Below are 16,203 nucleotides of genomic sequence, written 5' to 3' on the forward strand. Positions count from 1 at the left end.
CTCAATCTCTATCCTTTCCAGCATGCTTACCTGCTCCTCAATGGTTTCATTCACTACAAGGTCCTTTTCTTTAGTAAAGACAGAAGCAAAAAACTCATTTAGGGCTTCTCCTACCTCCTCAGACTCTGTACACAAGTTCCCTATGCTATCCCTGATCGGTCCTATTCTTTCTTTGGTCATTCTCTTATTCCTCACATACGTGTAAAATGTCTTTGGATTCTCCCTAATCCTTCCTGCCAAGCCTTTCTCGTGCTCCCTCCTGGCTCTCCTCAGACCATTTTTGAGCTCCTTCCTCGCCTGCCTGTAATCCTCCAGAGCTGAGCACGGCCCTTGCTCCCTCCACCTTACGTAAGCTGCCTTCTTTCTTTTGACGAGAATCTCCTCCGCTCTCGACATCCAAGGTTCCTTTATCTTACCCCTTCTTGCCTGTCTCAGAGGAGCACATTTACGCATCACTCAATAATCAGTAACTGTGTAAAATATTCAAGTTAAATGCAGTGACCAGTGGGAGTCCATTTCCGCAGCCTCGGTGGTTAAAAAAACCCTGCACATTTGCAGTGAATCTTCTCTACACCCTGTCCAGTGTCTCCAGAGTCTTATATAACATGGCCACCAGAAATACTCAGTGTGGTTTAATCAGGTTTCAGTACAGGGTTAGTGTATTTAGGCTGACGTTTGAATTCTGTAAGTCAGGGTATTAGCAGCATTTCATTTAACCTCAGCATGTACCTACAGACTGTCTCCTGAATCTCTTCTTAATGTTGATATTAATGACAAGTAGGAACCATTGATGCTGACAGTGGTTTATTCAATGTTTCTGAAGGTTACAGTATCTCAGATGTTTGCATAAACCTCACACTCACAGAGAGTCAGGATCCCTTTTTCTTTCATGAAGATGTTGATGAATCGACCAAGCATTCCATGACAGTTAAGAACTTTAGTTTCTCCTGCTCTGAGGCCCATAATGTTTCCACATCTGAAAGGCAAGACATTAAAATAATCCCATGAGAAAGTTGGGTTGTCTGGATGGGGCAGCTCTCAGTTTCTACATTCTGACTAACTCCAGGTGTAGCCAGAGTGAGTGGAGTTGAATCTGTGACCACGCTAACGTGGATAACTTGTCCAGGGACATCACCACAACACCCCTACCTCTCCCTGGCCTGTGTTTCACTGCAGGCTTGTACTGTCTGCCACAGTGACTCTGGGTCTGTGACGATCCTCCTGACCACCAAGCAGACAGGAAGCCACACCATACTTGGTATTAGGGAATGAGCCAGGACAGGTGTTTCAGTAGGAGAGCATTTTGGGTTTGGTGACCAGAACCACGTGTGATTTTGACTAATCATGGACAAGGACAAGAGTGGCCCTCTGGTGAGGGTGCTTATTTGGGCAAGGGCCAATTACATCCAACCTAGACAGGAACTGGAGAATGTGGATTGGGAGCAGAGGGCATGTCAACATCAGACATGTGGGAGGCTTTTAAAGACCAGTTGATTAAAATGCAAGACATGCATGACCCTGCAAAACTGAAGGATAGGAATGGCAGGATTCAAGAATCATGGTGACAAGGGAAGTTGTAAGCGTAGTCAAAAGGAAGAAGGAAGTGTATGATAGGTCTTGGCAGCTACAAACTGACAAAGCTCTTGAGAATAGAGAAATTGGGAAGGAAGTTAAATGCACAGTTAGGAAGACTAAAAGACCCATGAAATGTCTTTAACAAACAGGGTCAACTAAAAGGAAGAGGGTATTGGGGAAAGAGGAGGCCCACTCAAGGACAAAGGAGGGAAGTTATGAGTGAAGCCACAAGAAGTAGGAGAGATCCTTAATGAGTACTTTGTACCGGCATTCCCCAAGGAGAAGGACATGACTGATGTTGAGGTGAGGAATAAGTGTGTGAATATTCTAGAGAATGCCAGTATATTAGATTTGATTCCCTACAGTATGGAAACAGGCCCTTCGGCCCAACAAGTCCACACCGACCCTTCGAAGAGTAATCCACCCAGACCCATTCCCATACATTTACCCCGACTAATGCACCTAGCACTACGGGCAATTTAGCATGGCCAATTCACCTGACCTACACATCTTAGGACTGTGGGAGGAAACTGGAGCACCCGGAGGAAACCACGCAGACATGGGGAGAATGTGTAAACTCCACACAGACAGTCACCCGAGGTTGGAATCAAACCCAGGTCCCTGGCACTGAGGTAGCAGTGCTAACCACTGAGCCACAGAGCCACCCTATATTGAAGGAAGACGTTTTGGGTATCCTAAATTGCATTAAGGTAAACAAGTCGCCAGGGCCGAGTTCTATCCAACGTTACTGTGTGAGGCAAGGGAAGAAATAGCTGGGGAATTAACAGATATCGTCACATCCTACTTCACCATAGGCGAGGTTCTAGAGGACTGGAGATGAGCCAGTGTTGTTCCCTTGTTTAAGAAAGGAAGCAGGGATCATCCAGGAAATTCTAGGTCGGTGAGCCTGATATCTGTGAAGGAGAAGCTTTCGGAGAAGATACTGAGGGACAAGGTATCTGCAAATTTGGAAGAAAATGGAATAGTTACTGACAGGCAGCATTGTTTTATTTGGGGAAGGCCATGTCTCACCAACCTGAATGAATTTTTTGAAGAGGTGGCAAAAGTGATTGAGGGAAAGGCTGTGGATGCAATTTATATGGACTTTGAGAAGGCATTTGATAGAGTCCCAAATGGCAGATTGGTACAAAAATTAAAATCATGTGGGATATGGGGTGGGCTGGTTGGATGGATACAAAACTGGTTTGGTCATAGAAGATAGAGGGTAGTGGTGAAAGGGTGTTTTTCAGAATGGAGGCTGGTAATTAGTGATGTTACACAGGTCAAGTCTTGCTTTTTAATATATATAAATAACCTGGAAGCAAATGTGGGTGGTCTGATTAGTAAGTTTGCAGAAGGTTAGTGAAATTGCTGACAATGCCAATGATTGTGGAAGGATACAAGAGGATATAGACAGATTGGTGACTTGGGCACAGAATGGCAGGTGGAGTTTAACTCAGACACGTAAGGTGATGCATTATGGAGGATCAAATTTAGATGTGAATTATACTGTAAATGGCAAAACACTTGGCAACATTAACAGGCATGCAGAGGGATCTGTGCATGCAGGTCCACAGCTCCCTATGAGTGGCAACACAGGTGACCAAGGTTATGAAACCATAGGGTATGCTTGTCTTCAGGTGGGGCATGGAGTACAACCACAAGGAGGCTGAGCAATTCATCAACTTCACCAACATATTCCACCCTGACCTTAAATTTACCTGGACCATCTCTAACACCTCCCTCCCCTTCCTGGACCTCTCCATCTCCATTAATGACGACCAACTTGACACTGACATTGTTTACAAATCCACCGACTCCCACAGCTACCTGGATTACACCTCTTCCCACCCTACCTCTTGCAAAAATGCCATCCCGTATTCCCAATTCCTCCGCCTCCGCCGTATCTGCTCCCAGAAGGTCCAGTTCCACCACAGAACACACCAGATGGTCTCCTTCTTTAGAGACCGCAATTTCCCTTCCCACATGGTTAAAGATGCCCTCCAACACATCTCGTCCACCTCCCACACCTCCGCCCTCAGACCCCACCCCTCCAACCGTAACAAGGACAGAACGCTCCTGGTGCTCACCTTCCACCCTACCAACCTTCGCATAAACCAAATCATCCGCCAACATTTCCGCCATCTCCAAACAGACCCCACCACCAGGGATATATTTCCCTCCCCACCCCTCTCCGCCTTCCGCAAAGACCGTTCCCACAGTGACTACCTGGTCAGGTCCACGCCCCCCTACCACCCACCCTCCCATCCTGGCACTTTCCCCTGCCACCGCAGGAACTGTAAAACCTGTGCCCACACCTCCTCCCTCACCTCTATCCAAGGCCCTAAAGGAGCCTTCCACATCCATCAAAGTTTTACCTGCACATCCACTAATATCATTTATTGTATCCGTTGCTCCCGATGCAGTCTCCTCTACATTGGGGAGACTGGGCGCCTCCTAGCAGAGCGCTTTAGGGAACATCTCCGGGACACCCGCACCAATCAACCAAACTGCCCCGTGGCCCAACATTTCAACTCCCCCTCCCACTCTGCCGAGGACATGGAGGTCCTGGGCCTCCTTCACCACCGCTCCCTCACCACCAGACGCCTGGAGGAAGAACGCCTCATCTTCCACCTCGGAACACTTCAACCCCAGGGCATCAATGTGGACTTCAACAGTTTCCTCATTTCCCCTTCCCCCACCTCACCCTAGTTCCAAACTTCCAGCTCAGCACTGTCCCCATGACTTTTCCGGACTTGTCCTCCCTGCCTATCTCCTTTTCCACCTATCCACTCCACCCTCTCCTCCCTGACCTATCACCTTCATCTCCTCCCCCACTCACCCATTGTACTCTATGCTACTTTCTCCCCAGCCCCACCCTCCCCTAGCTTATCTCTCCACGCTTCAGACTCACTGCCTTTATTCTTGATGAAGGGCTTTTGCCCGAAACATCGATTTCGCTGCTCCTTGGATGCTGCCTGAACCGCTGTGCTCTTCCAGCGCCACTGATCCAGAATCTGGAGTACAAGAGTTGGCAAACTATGTTACAAAGATAGGCTGCACTCGGAGTATTGTGTGCAGCTGTGGTGGCCACACTACCAGAAGGACATGGAAGCTTTGGAGAGAGTGCAGAGAAGGTTCACCAGGGTGTTGCCTGGTCTTGAGGGCATTGGCCAATGGGGAAAGGTTAAACAGACTGGGATTGCTTTCACTGGAAAGACACCGGCTGAGACAAGACCTGATAGAGGTCTACACAATTATAGAGGCAGAGATAGGGTGGATAGTCAGAGGCTATTTCTCAGGGTTGAAGTTTAATTACAAGGGGTCACAGGTTCAAGGTAAGAGGGAGAAAGCTTAAAAGAGATTAGATTAGATTCCCTACAGTGTGGAAACAGGCCATTTGGGCCAACAAGTGCATACTAACCCTCCAAAGAGTAACCCACCCAGACCCATTTCTGTATGACTAATGCCCCGAACACTATGGGTAATTTAGCATGGCCAATCCTACACATCTTTGGATTGTGGGAGGAAACCGGAGCACCCAGAGGAAACCCACGCAGACACGGGGAGATTGTGAAAACTCCACGCAGACAGTCACCTGAGGCTGAGCCACCTTCACAGATGCACAAGGGAAGACTTTCATGCAGAGAGTGGTAGGATGCTGGAACACAGCCAGTAGAGGTGGTGGAAGCAGCAGGTTGGGGACATTGAAGAGGCATCTGGATGGTTACAGGAACAGGGAGGGAATAGAGGGATACGGACTGAATAAAGGCAGAAGGTTTGTTTATTAGTTCAGTTAGAGCATGATGATCGGCACAGGCTTAGAGGGCCGAAGGGCCTGTTCCCGGGCTGTATTTCTGGTTTTCTTTCTTTTCCGTCTCCCCTCCACTGGGTCTAGTCCAAATCAGAAACCTGATTTCAGCAGCAATTTGTCCCTCACATACATTTTCACTGTATCAAAGATTAGTGAAATCTTACTGCAGCTGTACAAGGTGCTGTTGAGACCACACCTGGGACACTGGGAGCAGTTATGGTCCCCTTATTTAAGGAAAAATATGATTTCATTGGATGCAGCTCAGCGAATGTTCACTCGGATGGTCCCCGGTATGAAGGGATTGTCTTTTTCTCAAAAGCTGAACAGGATTGGATGGGAAGTTTATAAGAATGAGAGGTGATCTCATTGGAGTTGGACGGGGTAAATATTTCCCCCTCATGCCAGAGTCTGGGACCAGAGGGTATAGTCTCAGAATAAAGATTGAATTGAAATAAAGAATTGAAGACTGCGATGGGATTGAGAGTCTTTGGAATTCCTTGCCACAGAGAGTTGTGGGGGCAGAGTCCATGTGGATATTTCAGGCTAAGATCGAGAGAGTCTTCATCAGTCAGGGAATTAAGGATTACAGGGCAAGGGCAGGAATGTGGATGAGAGGAATGTCTGACCAGCCATCATACAATTGGATGGGGAAGCATCCTCATGGGCCGAATGGCCTTCTCCTGTACCGGTTTCCCATGGTCGAACACACACTGTTCTTCCAGCCAGCCATAGTATTCTCTAGGTGGGTGCAGTGAGCCAGGAGATTACCCAGCTGTGTACCTGCCTCAGGAGTGAAACACAGTCCATAAAACCATCAGATATTGGAGCAGAATTATGCCATTAAGTCCACCGAGTCTGCTCAACCATTCAATCATGGGGTTTCACCATCCCATTCTCCTGCCTTTTCCCCTTAACCTCTGATCCCCTTACGAATCAAGAACCTGTCTATCTCTGTCTTAAATACACTCACTGACTTGGCCTCCACAGCCCTCTGTGGCCATGGGTTCCACAGATTCACCCCCACCCCCATCCCCCACCACCACCGCCCACCCCCACCTCTGGCTGAAGAAATTACTCCTCATCTCAGTTCTAAAGGGTTGTCCCCTCACTCTGAGATGGTGCCGTCAGATCCCAGTCCTTACTAGTGGAAACATCTTCTCCATGTTCACTCTACCCAGACCTCTCAGTATTCTGTAGGGGATTCTCAGTGAGAACCCTTCCTCATCCTTCTCAACTCCATCGACTGCAGACCCATGATCGTCTTTTTCTCCTTGACGTTGGTTTTGAGGTACGGAGAGGATTCATGTAGCTGACTCCTCAGAGAAACACAGAACGGGGTGAGTATGGAATTAGAGAATAGTTCACCCAGTTGCTTCTGGTCACATTGAGCGAAGGGAAACTCCTGTTGTGGGGGACGAGAGGGCTGGCTAACTGAGATTAGTAACTGAGAAACTATCCAAAAGAAGATCCTAAATACTTAACACTTGCCTTCAGATTTTAAATTAACTGGGTTAAAATCTCACCAATCAGTATCTGGGATCCTTCTCTGGTTTAGCACATTCCTGTGAGGTTTCTGTGTTTGTGGTGTGTCCATTTCTCTCCTTGTGACCTGCCTGATTGTACCATCTCCTTCCCTCATTCTCACTTTCCCACAAACTCCCAAAGAGAAATCTGGCTTCAAGATCTCTTTGGTGATCCTTTGAATCCACCTGATCCTCTCCCTCACTTGTTTCCCTGTGCTGTAGCCCTGTCAGTAAATCTTTCCCGGTCATCTTGCTTTCACAGTCAGAATCTCTAGGCTAGAAACAGGACACAAAATGTTGGAGAAACTCACCAGGCCAGGCAGTATCTGTCGTGAGAAACAGATGTTAACCTTTCCACATGAACTGCTTCTCGGCACAGACACTCTCTGACCTGTTGAGTATTTCCAGGACCAGTGTCTAGCTGCTGCAGTAAGTTGGATTAGTAAGACAATGTGGTATATTTACACTGGGTTATCGTTGCCGTGGTTGGAGGGGGAAATGCCAACACGGACCTCAATGTTTCTCAAGCGTTTCCAGCAGCAATCCTGCCTATTGGTGATCTTTATAGACAACACCGGAACAGCAGTGAATAGATCGAGACTCCACCAGGGTTCAGTATCGGTGTTAGTGTGAGTGCAAGACAGGTTACCATAGAAGGCATTTCGATTCCCATCGATGGCTCTGTTCGCATCTCCTCCCCAGTTAGTACTTGACTGAGATGCATTCCCTCTGAGGGCCACGTTCCCTGTAAATACAAATAGACTTCCTGAATGCTCTGACAACAAACTTTCCTCATTATGGAAGCTGTCATTCTGCCCAGAATCACAGAATTGTTACAGCGTATAAGGAGGCTAATTGGCCCATCATGCCCACTCTGGCTCTCCAACTGAGCATCATTGCCGAGTGCCTGTCTTTTCTCTCATTTCCTTGTGCACCACTTCTATCCAAGTAACCATCCGATGTCCCTCTTGACTTCCTCAATTGAATCTGTCTGCACCACATTTCCAGGGAGTGCATTCCATTCCCTAACTACTCACTGAGTGAGAAAAAGCTTTTCCTCACATTACCCTTACTTCTTTTGGACATCTCTTCATGGTCTGTGACAATAGAAAGTGAAATAACAGAATTGGGCTGAGACGTTATCTTGGTATATGATTCTAAAATTCTAATGCCCAGGGACCTGTCCCTTACAGACAGAAAGACCATCTACACACACTGTACCTGTTTCAACTCAACACAAGTGATTAAAATGTAAACAAAGTCTGGTAGTTAACTGTCAATCAATATCAATAGGTGTATTCGCCATGACATTGCTTCCACCTATCAGAAGAAAACACTTGCCTACCAGTCAGCAAACTCCACCCATGCAGCATCAATGTTGGTTTTCCCTGTGAAATGGTATTCTTGTGAATTGTCCTGATGAGTACAAGAGGACACCTTTGAAAAGGTGTGTCTTTTTCCAGCAATACTCCTGTTGTAGCACATTCCGGCACTCCATGTACTGCCCAGCACTGCATTAATGATAGGGTGCGAGTTCACTCACTACTGCACTGCACTCCATTTACCAAAGCAAGGCTACATTCTGCAGCTCATAATGTCATCTGCAAAATACACCCAAAACCAACTCCTGTACAGATGGTTCTTCTATAACACGGTGGTTGTAATCTTGGGCAGCCCCACATTGTAGAAACCCCGCACTTCAGAAGCAGTGCCTAAAGTATTGGTGATGTAATTGCCCCAATTTATCAACCGCAAATTCATGTTAATGAAAGGTTAATTCATGTTAATGAAATGTTAATTCATGTTAATGAAAGGTTAATTCATGTTAATGAAAGGTTAATTCATGTTACTGAAATGCGCGTTGTAGCAGAACGACCTGTATTGGATCGAAAAGTGTTGTTATAATGAACTTCTGGAAACCTGGTGATGGAATAAAAGATGGGCAAATCAGCAAATCCTCCAGTGTACAAAGTACAATCCTCCAAAGTACAGAGGGATCTGGGAGTGCTAGTCCAGGATTCTCTGAAGGTAAACATGCAGGTTGAGTCCATGATTAAGAAAGTGAATGCAATGTTGTCATTTATCTCAAGAGGGTTGGAATATAAAAGCAGCAATGTGCTACTGAGACTTTATAAAGCTCTGGTTAGGCCCCATTTGGAGTACTGTGTCCAGTTTTGGTCCCCACATCTCAGGAAGGACATACTGGCACTGGAGCGTGTCCAGCGGAGATTCACACGGATGATCCCTGGAATGGTAGGTCTAACATACGAGTATTGGCTGAGGATCCTGGGATTGTATTCATTGGAGTTTAGAAGATTAAGGGGAGATCTAATAGAAACTTACAAGATAATACATGGCTTGGAAAGGGTGGATGCTAGGAAATTGTTTCCGTTAGGCGAGGAGACTAGGACCCATGGACACAGCCTTAGAATTAGAGGGGGTCATTTCAGAACAGAAATGCGGAGACATTTCTTCAGCCAGAGAGTGGTGGCCTGTGGAATTCATTGCCACAGAGTGCAGTGGAGGCCGGGACGCTAAATGTCTTCAAGGCAGAGATTGATAAATTCTTGATGTCACAAGGAATTAAGGGCTACGGGGAGAATACGGGTAAGTGGAGTTGAAATGCCCATCAGCCATGATTGAATGGCAGAGTGGACTCGATGGGCCGAATGCTTACTTCCACTCCTATGTCTTATGGTCTTATGTTGGCCACCCACACTTCCTGTGTCAGTTGACATTGTCAACATTTCTCTCCCCTCTGGTGCTGACCCGCTTCCCTTCAAATGGACCATCGTTACCCCCTCCTCACAAAACCCCTGCCCTTCATTCTGGAGGGCAGGGCAGACTGGAGGATAGCAAATGTGGTTCTCCTGTTCAAGAAGGGGAGTAGAGACAATCCTGGTAATTATAGACCAGTGAGCCTCACTTCAGTTGTTGGTAAAGTGTTGGAAAAGGCTATAAGAGATAGGATTTATAATCATCTAGAAAAGAATAATTTGATTAGGGATAATCAGCACGGTTCTATGAAGGGTTGGTTGTGCCTCACAAACCTTATTGAGTTCTTTGAGAAGGTGACCAAACAGGTAGATGAGAGTAAACCAGTTGATGTGGTGTATATGGATTTCAGCAAGGCGTTTGATAAGGTTCCCCACAATAGGCTATTGTACAAAATGCGGAGAAATGGGATTGTGGGAGATATATCAATTTGGATCAGTAATTGGCTTGCTGAAAGAAGACAGAGGGTGGTGTTTGATGGGAAATGTTCATCCTGGAGTCCAGTTACCAGTGGTGTACTGCGAGGGTCGGTGTTGGGTCCACTGCTGTTCATCAATTTAATAAACGACCTGGATGAGGGCGTAGAAGGGTGAGTTAGTAAATTTGCAGACGACACTAAGGTCGGTGGAGTTGTGGATAGTGACGAAGGATATTGTAGGTTACAGAGAGACATAGATAAGCTGCAGAGCTGGGCTGAGAGGTGGCAAATGGAGTTTAATGCGGACAAGTGTGAGGTGATTCACTTTGGTCAGAGTAACCGGAATGCAAAGTACTGGGCTAATGGTAAGATTCTTGGTAGTGTCGATGAGCAGAGAGATCTCGGTGTCCAGGTACACAGATCCTTGAAAGTTGCCACCCAGGTTGACAGGGTTAATAAGAAGGCATACAATGTTTTAGCTTTTATTAATAGAGGGATCGTGTTCCGGAACCATGAGGTTATGCTACAGCTGTACAAAACTCTGGTGCGGCTGCACTTGGAGTATTGTGTACAGTTCTGGTCACCGCATTATAAGAAGGATGTGGAAGCTTTGGAAAGGGTGCAGAGGAGATTTACTAGGATGTTGCCTGGTATGGAAGGAAGGTTTTACAAGGAAAGGCTGAGGGATTTGAGGCTGTTTTTATTAGAGAGAAGAAGGTTGAGAGGTGACTTAATTGAGACATATAAGATAATCAGAGGGTTAGATAGGGTGGACAGGGAGAGCCTTTTCCAAGAATGGTGACAGCGAGCACGAGGGGGCATAGCTTTAAATTGAGGGATGATAGATATAGGACAGATGTCAGAGGTAGTTTCTTTACTCAGAGAGTAGCAAGGGTATGGAATGCTTTGCCTGCAACAGTAGTAGATTCACCAACTTTAAGTACATTTAAATCATCATTGGACAAGCATATGGACGTACATGGAATAGTGTAGGTTAGATGGGCTTCAGATTGGTATGACAGGTCGGTGCAACATCGAGGGCCGAAGGGCCTGTACTGCGCTGTAATGTTCTATGTTCTTGTCTGAGGAAAGGACTGTCAATTTCTAATCTCTCTCTAATTCCTGGCGTGGACCATCACTTTGCAAACTTTATTGCCAATTTTCCCTTAAAAAAATCATTTCAGTCTGATTTCCATTCCTATTCTTGACTCTGGTAAAGGCCAATTTAATGACTTCTTCACTTGAACTGGATTAACCCTCCCTGTCTGAGGTTTATGAGATATACCTCACTACCAAGTCCCTGTTCCATATTTCCTTGTACAAGAGTGAGAGACACTATCATTCAAACTCCAATCGTCTCTTACCTTTCATTAAATGATCTATACTTCAGCTCCACTCAGGAAACTCTCTCTGAAATCATAACCTCTGTTTGCAGTCAGCTTGCCTGGATGGGTGCAGCTCCAACAACACTCAAGAAGCTCGAAACCATCCAGGACAAAGCAACCCACTTGATTGGCACCACATCCACAATCTAAAAGGACAAAGGCAGCAGCTATATGGGAACACCACTCCCTGCAAGCTCCCCTCCAAGCCACTCACCATCTTGACCTGGAAATATATCACCGTTACGATACTGGCGCTGGGTTAGAATCCTGGAATCCCCTCCCTTAGGGCATTGTGGGTCTACCTACAGCATACGGACTGCAGTGGTTCAGGAAGGCAGCTCATGACCAACGTTGACATAAAACTAGAGTGTGGCAGTGGTGAACAGGCAGCAAAAAATGCTTCCATGGGATGAAGGACAATGTGAAAAAAAATGTGAGGTTATCTATTGGCGAACAGAATTACACAGTCCTACCTAAATAGTGAGAGGCTAGGAAGTGTTGATCTTCAAAGGAATATGAGTCACTGACAGTAAATTTGAAGGTAGACCAAATAATTAAAGCCAATGGCACGTTGGTTTTTAACACAAGAAGATTTGAGCACAGGAGGATAGATGTCTTACTGCAGTAATTTGGAGCCTTGGTTAAGCCAGGCATAGAGTGACCTCTTACTTACTCAGTGATACACATGCCATCTGGGTGTGCAGTGAAGTGTCGCCAAGATAATTCCTTTACAATTATAAGACAAGTGGGCCAGTCAGCCCATCGAGTCTGCTCCATCATTCTGTGAGACCATTGTCAGTCTGATAATCCTCAACTCCATTTTCCCACTTCATCCCCATGAACCTGGATTCCCTTACTGATTAAACATCTGTTCATCTCAGCCTTGAAGATATTTAATGATCCAGCCTCTTGAGGTATAGAATTTCACAGATTCCCTTCAAGATATTCTTTTTCTTCTGACTTAACTGGGTGACCCCTTACTCCAAGATGATGCCAATTGGTCCTAGACTTTCCCCCAAGGGGAAACAACCTTTACACATCTACCCTGTTAAGTGCCTTCTGCTGCTGTACCTTGGGTTTTTATGGTCCTTTACATAGAACATAGAACAGGACAGCATAGTACAGGCCCTTGGCCCACTATGTTGTGCTGAGCATTTATCTTAATCTAAGATCAACCTAACCTACACACCCCTCAATTTACTGCCGTCCATGTGCTTGTCCAGCAGTTGCTTAAATGCCCCTAATGTATCTGACTCCACAATCACCACTGGCAGTGCCTTCCATGCACCCACCACTCTCTGTAAAGAACCTCTGACATCTCCCCTATACCTTCCTCCAATCACCTTCAAATTAGGACCCCTCCTTTAGTAAGGAACAGTGTGATCAGAGAAAGTTAGGATGAGTTTATAAAAGGGAAATTCTGGTGCAGAAATTAATTTGAGCTTTTTGATTGTGCAATTAGTGGACAGTAACTACTGGGGACCCAGTAGATGTAATGTAACTGATTTTCAAACCCATTCAAACACATACAACACAATAAATATAGAAGATAGTAACAGACGGAGGCCATTCAACACTTCAAGCCTGCTTCACCGTTCAATATAGTCACTGCTGATCATCCAATTCAGTTCCCTGTTCCCACATTCTCCTCCTACCCTTTTGATTCCTTTAGCCCTGAGTATTTTAAGAACATGAAACGCTAATAGACAAGTTCAACAGGTTAGGGCTAATGCATCAGTATGGATAGAGGATTGGTTCATAGACAGGAAGTAGAGAGTCAATATAAGTGGCTCATTATTTTTTGTTAGCAAGATATGACTAATGGAGTGCCGAAGGATTAATGTGGAGCTTCAGCTATTTACAATCGACACTAATGACTTACCAGAGGAAACATGTTCACTTGTGTGTTCTATATTTGCTAACAACACAAAGCTGGTTGGGATTGAAGCTGTGAGGAGGATACAAAGGGACAAGGGCAGGCACCGAGGTTGAGTGGAGTGTATTGTGGGGCAATGTGATGTTATGCACTTTGTTCATAAGAAAAACATGAAACTTGTAGAGAGTGATGTTTAGAGAGACCTGAGTGTGCTGATACAAGGAACACAAAGTTAACTTGCTGATTAGGAAGACATCCTGCAGGTTGGCTTTTACAGCCAAGTGATTGGAGTATAAGAATAAAGAAGCTACTATAATTGTGCACTGTTTTAGTGAGACCGCTGCCAGATTACTGTGTGTAGTTTTGATTTGCTTATTTACAAAATGATGTATTTTACTCAGAGTGGAAAGAAAAGGTTCATATCAGCTCCTGCAATAAGTGATGGTCCTACAATGAGGTACTCAGTGAATAGGGTCAGTATGCTCTGGAAGAATGAGAAGTGATCTCATTGAAATGCAAAGGTATCTGACAGGGTCCATCCACGGACTGTTTCCCCCACATTGGAGGATCTAGAACAGGGTAGCACAGTCTCGGGATATTGCAGATTGTGATGATGAGACATTTCTTCCCTCAAAGGGTTGTAGAAACTTAGAATTGTCTTCCCCAACATTGCTCTTGCAGGAAGTTGATGTAATGAAGGGCTCTTGCCTGAAACATTGATTTTCCTGCTCCTCGGATGCTGCCTGACCTGCTGTGCTTTTCCAGCACCACTCTAATCTCGACTCTGGTTTCCAGCATCTGCAGTCCTTGTTTTTACCGAGGAAGTTGAAACAGTCTCAGTGGGCTGAATGGCCTCCTATGTGCATTACTGTTGTTTGAGAAACAGATGGCAATGTGCAGTGGAAAATCACCTTGATTCTTATGGAATGGGGAAAGAAGCTCAAAGAGCTGTCTGACCTACTCCTATTCTCAGTTCCAATCATGCTATAGACCAGGAATGATACGCGGGAGAAGCACTCACTACATTAGGATGAGCAGCCCTCCCTCCATTTTGAACAGAGTGGCAAAGAGAGAGGGCAGAGAGAAACGAGGGCTGCCGGGAAGTTTTTAAGTGGGTGTAATCTAAACCCGAGACCCTACATTGCAACTATACAAAACGCTGGTGCGGCCACACTTGGACATCAAGAATTTATCAATTTCTGCCTTGAAGACATTTAGCATCCCGGCCTCCACTGCACTCTGTGGCAATGAATTCCACAGGCCCACCACTCTCTGGCTGAAGAAATGTCTCCGCATTTCTGTTCTGAATTTACCCCCTCTAATTCTAAGGCTGTGTCCACAGGTCCTAGTCTCCTCGCCTAACGGAAACAATTTCCTAGCATCCACCCTTTCCAAGCCATGGATTATCTTTTAAGTTTCTATTAGATCTCCCCTTAATCTTCTAAACTCCAATGAATACAATCCCAGGATCCTCAGCCGTTCCTCATATGTTAGATCTACAATTCCAGGGATCATCCGTGTGAATCTCCGCTGGACACGCTCCAGTGCCAGTATGTCCTTCCTGAGGTGTGGGGCCCAAAACTGGACACAGTACTCCAAATGGGGCCTAACCAGAGCTTTATAAAGTCTCAGTAGCACAACAGTGCTTTTATATTCCAACCCTCTTGAGATAAATGCCAGCATTGCATTCGCTTTCTTAATCACGGACTCAACCTGCATGTTTACCTTTAGAGAATCCTCAACTAGCACTCCCAGATCCCTCTGTACTTTGGCTTTACGAATTTTCTCACCGTTTAGAAAGTAGTCCATGCTTGTATTCTTTTTCCCAAAGTACAAGACCTCGTGTTTGCTCAGATTGAATTTCATCAGCCATTTCCTGGATCACTCTCCCAAACTGTCTAGTTCCTTCTGCAGCCTCCCCACTTCCTCAGTACTACCTGCCTGTCCACCTAACTTCGTATCATCGGCAAACTTCGCTAGAATGCCCCCAGTCCCTTCATCCAGATCATTAATATATAATGTGAACAGCTGTGGCCCCAACACTGAACCCTGCGGGACACTACTTGTCACCGGCTGCCATTCCGAAAAAGAACCTTTTATCCCAACTCTCTGCCTTCTGTCAGACAGCCAATTCTCAATCCATACTAGCTGCTCACCTCGAACACCATGGGCCCTCACCTTGCTCAGCAGCCTCCCATGTGGCACCTTATCAAAGGCCTTTTGGAAGTCTAGATAGACCACATCCACTGGGTTTCCCTGGTCTAACCTACTTGTCACCTCTTCAAAGAATTCCAACAGGTTTGTCAGGCACGACCTCCCCTTACTAAATCCATGTTGACTTATCTAATCTGACCCTGCTCTTCCAAGAATTTAGAAACCTCATCCTTAATGATGGATTCTAGAATTTTACCAACAACCGAGGTAAGGCTAATTGGCCTATAATTTTCCATCTTTTGTCTTGATCCTTTCTTGAACAAGGGGGTTACAACAGCTATCTTCCAATCATCCGGGACTTTCCCTGACTCCAGTGACTTTTGAAAGATCTCAACCAACGCCTCCGCTATTTCCTCAGCCACCTCCCTCAGAACTCTAGGATGTAACCCATCAGGGCCAGGAGATTTATCAATTTTAAGACCTTTTAGCTTTTCTAGCACTTTCTCTTTTGTAATGGCAACCATACTCAACTCAGCCCCCTGACTCCCATTAATTGTTGGGATATTACTCATGTCTTCCACTGTGAAGACTGACGCAAAGTACTTATTAAGTTCTCCAGCTATTTCCTTACCTCCCATCACTAGGCTTCCAGCATCAGTTTGAAGTGGCCCAATGTCTACTCT

The 16,203-nt window shown here is 45.7% G+C and overlaps 1 pseudogene across 1 annotated transcript; it reads right to left on the reverse strand.

Annotated features, from left to right (window-relative positions):
• Positions 1-690: 690 nt before the first annotated feature.
• Positions 691-13,384, reverse strand: LOC122550357 (fucolectin pseudogene; annotated as a pseudogene). The gene is made up of 3 exons (XR_015757305.1): positions 13,373-13,384; positions 7,378-7,724; positions 691-976 (listed from the first exon to the last, which is right to left on the reverse strand). The product of XR_015757305.1 is annotated as a fucolectin pseudogene (transcript).
• Between the last annotated feature and the right edge of the window lie 2,819 nt (positions 13,385-16,203).

Source organism: Chiloscyllium plagiosum, unplaced genomic scaffold (genome assembly GCF_037043375.1).
Source record: "Chiloscyllium plagiosum isolate Xiang-an unplaced genomic scaffold, Cpla_swu_hap1 HiC_scaffold_5, whole genome shotgun sequence".
In the NCBI taxonomy this organism is placed as follows: Eukaryota; Metazoa; Chordata; class Chondrichthyes; order Orectolobiformes; family Hemiscylliidae; genus Chiloscyllium; species Chiloscyllium plagiosum.